Source organism: Sardina pilchardus, chromosome 14 (assembly GCF_963854185.1).
Source record: "Sardina pilchardus chromosome 14, fSarPil1.1, whole genome shotgun sequence".
Lineage (NCBI taxonomy): Eukaryota > Metazoa > Chordata > Actinopteri > Clupeiformes > Clupeidae > Sardina > Sardina pilchardus.
Genome location: NC_085007.1, coordinates 3754858 through 3762273, shown reverse-complemented (window position 1 = coordinate 3762273; position 7416 = coordinate 3754858). Strand labels below are relative to the sequence as shown.

The window sequence follows — 7416 nt, the reverse complement described above, 5'->3', positions numbered from 1 at the left end:
CTGAGCTCGGCCTGGGGATGGCACCGAGTCAGACCCCTTGGCGCTGCCACAGTGTGTGTGCTCGGTGGGCGCGCAGCGCAGCGCAGCGCACATTCTCACAGCCCTGGACGCCCCGATGCGGCCGGTCTGATTTACAGTACACAGCGACGGGAGATCTGAGAGCCGATCGGCCCCGCAGAGAGAGAGAGAGAGAGAGAGAGAGAGAGAGAGAGAGAGAGAGAGAGAGAGAGAGAGAGAGAGAGAGTAGAGAGAGAGAGAGAGAGGGAAAGAGAGAGGGACAGAGAAGCAGATGGCGGGGATCAAAGCTGTGGTCAACTTTACTGAGCTTTGTAATTACCCTGGTCAGCGCCCTGCACTCTCTCCCGTCAGGTTACCCACGCAGACACATCGGGCCTGTAGGATAGAGCCCCGCATTCCCATTGGCCACAGGCAGGCCAGGCAAGCCACGTGTGTGTGTGTGTGTGTGTGTGTGTGTGTGTGTGTGTGTGTGTATGTGAGAGAAAGAGTTTCTGGAACAAGTTAAATTTAAGACATTTGAAGGCTATTGTGAGTGACTGATTTCACGCCCATACTGGCAAAATATCTGAAGGAAAATCAGAGAGAGTCTCAGAATTATTATTAAAGTAAATAAACGTGTTGCCTGAACTTATATTCAAGCTGCAAAGTTTGTATCGGTTATCAGTTCCACATAAATCTTTTATTACATTGTGATATGCTGTATCTGTACCGTTGACAGAAAGAACTGCGATGTCAACGTGGACATGACCCGGCGTTGTGAGTCTGTGCCGCTTTAGATAAAAGTGTGTGCTAAATAACAGTCAACTTCAATCTACACTACTACAAACATAAAACGACCACTGTTGAAGTAACAATATACTATATGAACATTAGCATAATCAAGACCTAAGTGTATTTAAGACAGAGTGCCTAACATGCTAATGTATACAAAACTTTTTTATGGCCTTAAATTCATTTTATTTATTTTTTTTTACTTTTTAAGACACTGCAGAAACCCTGGAGAGAGAGATTGTGCATGTGTGTGTGTGTGTGTGTTACAGTATGTGTGCACACACATGTGTGTGAGGCTTTCCCTGACTCCATTACACGGTGGTGCACGGGTTGGCCCAGATGCACCCAGAGGTCGGTCGGGCCTAATTGAGTGGGATAAGACTGCGATTGCCACAGCGTTACCGCACGCTTGCATTCCTCTCTGCGAGCAAACACTGGCCTTTGAAGGCTCCAGGCTGACTTTGGTGGGACTCGGATCAGAGGCGTCCAAAATAGCCATGTCAACTGGCCCACTGTAAATAAACTAACAAGTGAGGTCTACCTGAAGCAAGCGCTTTTACTTGGAAGAGGCATGACGGTATTCGAAGGGTTTATCCAAGGTTTGTAGTACACTGCGTTCTCGTAACACTTTTGCAATGCTGTAAGAAAAGTACAGTAACTACCACCAACACATGGCCACCAGTCCATCTTTCTGAGTTGTTTTGAGAGCATGCTCTACACGTATTATGGTGGATGAAGAGGAAGAGGAAGAGGAAGAGGAAGATGAAAAAGAGAATGGTACATTCCTTTCATCTCCTAAAATAAAAACACAGTTCACACCAGCAGCAACAGTCATTTAATCATGCCCAACACAGACCCTAGATGTGGGCACAAATGAGAGAGCAAGAAAAAAGAGACAGACTGAGAGAGAAAGAAAGAGAGAGAGAGAGAAATAGAGAGGGCGAGAACGAAAGACAATAAAGCGAAACAGAGCGAGGATGGCAAAGAGAAAAAAAAAAAAGAGAGAGAGAGAGAGAGAGAGAGAGAGAGAGAGAGAGAGAGAGAGAGAGAGAGAGAGAGAGAGAGAGAGAGAGAGAGAGAGAGAGAGCAGTTTGCCAAAAAGGCTGGGGAAAAAAGTTTGAAAAGTCTAAAGGAAAAACTAACCCATCAAATCCAGTGAACATATTCATGATGATAGGTCCCCAAACGAACACTCTGTAAACAAGTAAGCAGGACCACAGGGCACTGCTAATTTGGCCAATAATGCCAGGGCGAGCCGTCGCTTCAGAGGTTCCGTGCCAGCACCATGCCCACTGATAATTCACAACGCCAGGCCGGCTTCAAAGGGCTTGCACTGGCAGACCCCAATTTCGCCCAATTATCCTTCCCATCCGCAGCGCACAGACAGCAACACTTCCAGGTCAAAAACAACCCCCTAATGAATATACATTCCTTGCCTCTGACTCAGCCAGGCCTACCAGAGCCAACGCAATAATCACATCCTTCCCGCACAACACTAAAAACACTAAAAATACCAGCGGCACAAGTAACATTTATATGAATAGGTGGTGAAAGACCAAGTGTGAAGATTCTAAAATCCAGTTACAAATATAGTTTGAAATCAGTGGTGGCATGTTTTCGTGTTGTTGCTTTTTTCTTTCAACCCCCCAGGCTTATGCTCAGACTAGGCCCTGATATTTCACAGAGAGGTAAAGTGCAGAGGAGAGTGAATCCTTTAGCAGGGGGGAGGGGGGTAGAGAGAGAGAGAAAGAGAGAGAGAGAGTGAGAAAGACAGAGAGAGAAAAGAAAAGAAGTGAGAGAAAAGTGAATCCTTTAGCGGTGGGGGAGAGAGAGAGAAAGAGAGAGACAGTGAGAAAGACAGAGAGAGAGAGAAAAGAAAAAAAGTGATAGAAAAGTGAATCCTTTAGTGGTGGGGGAGAGAGAGAGAAAGACAGAGAGAGTGAGAAAGACAGAGAGAGAGAGAAAGACAGAGAGAGAGAAAAGAAAAAAGAGTGATAGAAAAGTGAATCCTTTAGTGGTGGGGGAGAGAGAGAAAGACACAGAGAGTGAAAAAGACAGAGAGAGCGAGAAAAGAAAAAAGAGTGATAGAAAAGTGAATCCTTTAGTGGTGGGGGAGAGAGAGAGCGAGAAAAGAAAAAGAGTGATAGAAAAGTGAATCCTTTCGTGGTGGGGGGGTGGGAGAAAGAGAGAGAGAAAGAAAAAAAAAAGTGAGAGAAGAAAAAAGTGCAGTGAATTAAGTCCCATGTCGGGCCTCATGCTAATGTAATCCTGGAGCGGCCTGGAGCGACGCTGGACTTTGGCCCTGGCCGGCCGCTGACTTGGCACGCCGCGGACCGTAGCTGCCCCCCCCCCCCCCCCCCAAAACGAACGAGCGAGCGAACGAACGAGTGATCGAGCGAGCGAACGAGTGAACGAGGCCCCTTTCTCCTTCGCTGGAGCGGGGCACGGCGCGGAAGACAGACACGGCTTTCATTTGGGTCTGATTGCGGCCCCGCTCCCTCCGTTAAGCCCGCTGAAACCCGAGCTGGAAAAAAGGACCGAGTGCTGTGTGGGAGAAATCGAAGCGGCCCGTCAGCGAATGGCAGCGGATTCAGCATTTCTGAGGCCCCCAGAAAAAGGAGGGAGGAAGCCAGAAATGAGGGACAGAGACACAGAGAGTGGAAGAGGGGGAAGGGGAGAAAGAGAGAGAGAGCGCGAGTGAACAGTAGAGGAACCATAGTCTCCAGCCAGGCGAAACCACATGCAACCAGACTCTGCCACGCCATACGCATAATATTTATATTTATTTGCAAGGTATTCCTTTTCTCATTTTGAGCCTGTCAAACAGCCTCCGGTCTGCTGTTTGCATTCCAGCACTGTCTATTTGCAGCGTGCTTCCCCTCTAGACAGCAGGAATGCACATCTGGGCTCGCGGGGCCTCTTATAGAAGCTGCACACAACAGCTCAGGCATGGACAGTCTTCCTCCAAACCCATACCTGCACAAACGTGAGGAGAGAAGGACAGTCCTCCTCCAAACCCAAACCTGCACAAATGTGAGGAGAGGACAGTCTTCCTCCAAACCCAAACCTGCACAAATGTGAGGAGAGGACAGTCTTCCTCCAAACCCAAACCTGCACAAACGTGGGAGAGGACAGTCTTCCTTAAAACCCATACCTGCACAAACGTGGGAGAGGACAGTCTTCCTTCAAACCCATACCTGCACAAACGTGAAGAGAGGATAGTCTTCCTTCAAACCCATACCTGCACAAACGTGAAGAGAGGATAGTCTTCCTTCAAACCCATACCTGCACAAACGTGGGAGAGGACAGTCCTCCTTCTTACCTGCACAATCGTGAGGAGAGGACTGTCCTCCTTCAAACCCATACCTGCACAAACGTGGGAGAGGACTGTCCTCCTTCAAACCCATACCTGCACAAACGTGGGAGAGGACAGTCCTCCTTCAAACCCATACCTGCACAATCGTGAGGAGAGGACTGTCCTCCTTCAAACCCATACCAGCACAAACGTGGGAGAGGACAGTCTTCCTTCAAACCCATAGCTGCACAAACGTGGGAGAGGACAGTCTTCCTTCAAACCCATAGCTGCACATATGTGGGAGAGGACCGTATGCCTTCAAACCTGCACAAACGTGGGAGAGGACCGTATGCCTTCAAACCCATACCTGCACAAACGTGAGGAGAGGAGGACAGTCCTCCTTCAAACCCATACCTGCACAAGTGTGAGGAGAGGCAAGCTGCAAAGCACTGTACTGGTGTCCATACAGCACATAGAGGTGCACTGGGATCTTACACAGTATGCAGAGGTGCCCATTTTAAATGCACTGCACTGGGATCTCATACAGTATGCAGAGGTGGCCATTCTAAAAATACTGCACTGTGGTTGGTACTGTCTGCATTGGTGCCCATTCCAAAACCACTAATCTGGGCTCCATACTGTGCTGTATGCATTGGTGCCCATTCTAAAGGCACTGCATGGCTGTCCATATGCATTGGTGCCCATTCTAAAGGCACTGCATGGCTGTCCATATGCATTGGTGCCCATTCTAAAGACACTGCATGGCAGTCCATATGCATCGGTGCCCATTCTAAAGATATTGAATTACATTACATTACATTTCATTGCATTCCATATGCATTGGTGCCCATTCTAAAGATATTGAATTACATTACATTACATTTCATTGCATTCCATATGCATTGGTGCCCATTCTAAAGACATTGAATGGAGGTCCATACGCATTGGTGCCCATTCTAAAGACAATGAATGGAGGTCCATATGCATTCGTGCCCATGCTAAAGACACGGAATGGAGGTACATATGAATTGGTTCCCATTTTAAAGATATTGAATGGCAGTCCATATGCATTGGTTCCCATTCGAAAGATATTGAATGGAGGTCCATATGCATTGGTTCCCATTCTAAAGATATTGAATGGAGGTCCGCATTGGTGCCCATTCTAAAGGCATTGAATGGAGGTACATATGAATTGGTTCCCATTCTAAAGATATTGAATGGAGGTCCATACACATTGGTTCCCATTCTAAAAGGCACTGATCTGCGTTCCATAATGCAAATCCACTACATCTTCAAAGCTCAGTAGAAAAACACTGCCCATACAGTGTCAAGAACACTGTGCATCTGTTGTTAAATCGCCCCAGTGTCAACCTTTGTGTTACTCAACAGCACTCAAAAGACTTCTCTCCGAAACCAAAAAGGGCTTATTAAAACAATCAGCCATTAAGATCAGCTTAACCACAGCGGAAAATAACACCTCCAGACTTAGGAACACTCTAAGAAGATGCATTATAGTCATTAGACAATGACAAACATGAACCCACTTGACGAATATTCCTGTGGCTTCTTAATGTGTGCCAGTAATCAACATACTTCTTACAGTAAAATGTCTATCCACACACACACACACACACACACACACACACACACACACACACATACATACCTCCCTCAACCTCAACCATGGGTGGCAAACCAAGTGTAGTTACAGTATAATTCAGTAACACAGTCTGCATGATCTGACTGTGGTTGTTATTTTAGCTTCACTGTTAGCTTGTCTTACAACTCTGCTCACCTCTGTGTTTGTGATGATACCCTTAATTGTGTAGTCACTGACAACAAATCGCAACATTGTAGACACAAACATTGTGTCAATTATGCCCAAAAGTTCTGTTCATAGGCCCACATACAGTATGCCTCCAGTCTGCCATATAGCTGTAGATATTAAACTAAACTAAACTAAAAAAAAAAAAAAAGTGATCAAAAATGTTTTACTGTGTTAAATCCAACATTACACACACACACACACACACACACACACACACACACACACACACACACACACACACACACACACACACACACACACACACACACACACACACACACATTGTGGAAAACAAATTATGAAAAAATTTACCTAGTGTATATTAATCCAATAAAGGGATAATTATATTAAATAATAGCAAAGAATACAGTTTCAAACATAAACATGAAAAACAAACATAAAAGACATAAAAACATATAAGAATACAACCATATATGGTCGGGCTTATGCTATGCATACAGCTTGTGTAGCCTAATAAGCCTCAATTAGCCTACTTGAACATTTTATCAGAATCGTTCCAAGCTGCTAAATCAAGGTTACTTCACCTTTTGTCTTTTATCAGCTCACATGGGATTTAAACCCAGTATGCATGTCGTGCCCCATTGCACACCGAGTCCAACCAAAGATACTTAAACGCTACTTTGGCCAGTTTCAAACCATAAACAAAATAGTAGGCTTTCAAATAACTTTCAATGTGGCATCATGTGGCCTAATATTTCGTTCCATAAGTTGTACTGTAAAGCTATCGCTCCAAAGCTACAGGTTGGCTAAGACAGAAGAAATAAAACGGAACACTAATGTATAACGCGGGCTAATATAAGAGGCTTTTTTGTTGTTTTGTTTAAGGTTTCTATCTGATTTCTGATTCTAACTTCTGGCTCGCCAAACACTTAATGAATCTAGCCGCTAGTTTCACAATTATAAACACGTCCCGAAGTTATCAGTGACTGTGAAAGCGCAGATCAGTGTAGGACAGGACTGGGTTTTCTCGAGGGACCGTAAAACTTTTCCACACATTAACGAGACCGCACCAGAGACCACCCGACCGAAAACTCTAAATATATCGTTTTCAACAACATATTATTCCCAAAGACATATCTTACCTTATCTCGCAACGGAGGTTAAACGGGCATTTTGATACGGTCGATCTCCATGGCCAGAGTTGGCTCAAGTTTAAGCTCGTAGTAGGATGAATAGGAGAGAATTCTCGGCGAAGTCCCAAACGCGCTCCAATTGGGTGGATGGGCTGTCCGTGACGAAGTGCGGGATGGGTGTTTCCTTTAGCGGATGTTGTAGAAAAAAGTGTGGTGTCGCGCCAAAGCACCCATTTAACTCGGTCTCAATTTGCTAGTTGTTTTGCGTTAATCTAAATGAAACTTTTTGGGCACATGCCATTTTAGTAACAATGATGTGTCATTGTGTCCATGCGCAGTCACCAGTTCAGGTAAACATAGCCTTCCGTGATTATTATGGTAGACTGTTTTTCTTGTAGGCTACTGTATGT

At 45.4% G+C, this 7416-nt stretch overlaps 1 protein-coding gene across 3 annotated transcripts in view; it reads right to left on the bottom strand.

Moving 5' to 3' along the window:
- il11ra (interleukin 11 receptor subunit alpha) overlaps window positions 1-7134 on the bottom strand; it is a 49048-nt gene extending 41914 nt beyond the window's left edge. For all 3 annotated transcript variants that reach the window (XM_062555057.1, XM_062555058.1, XM_062555059.1), the window contains exon 1: window positions 7016-7134. The gene's annotated coding sequence lies outside the window, so the exon portion shown is untranslated. The remainder of the gene's footprint in view (window positions 1-7015) is intronic.
- Between the last annotated feature and the right edge of the window lie 282 nt (window positions 7135-7416).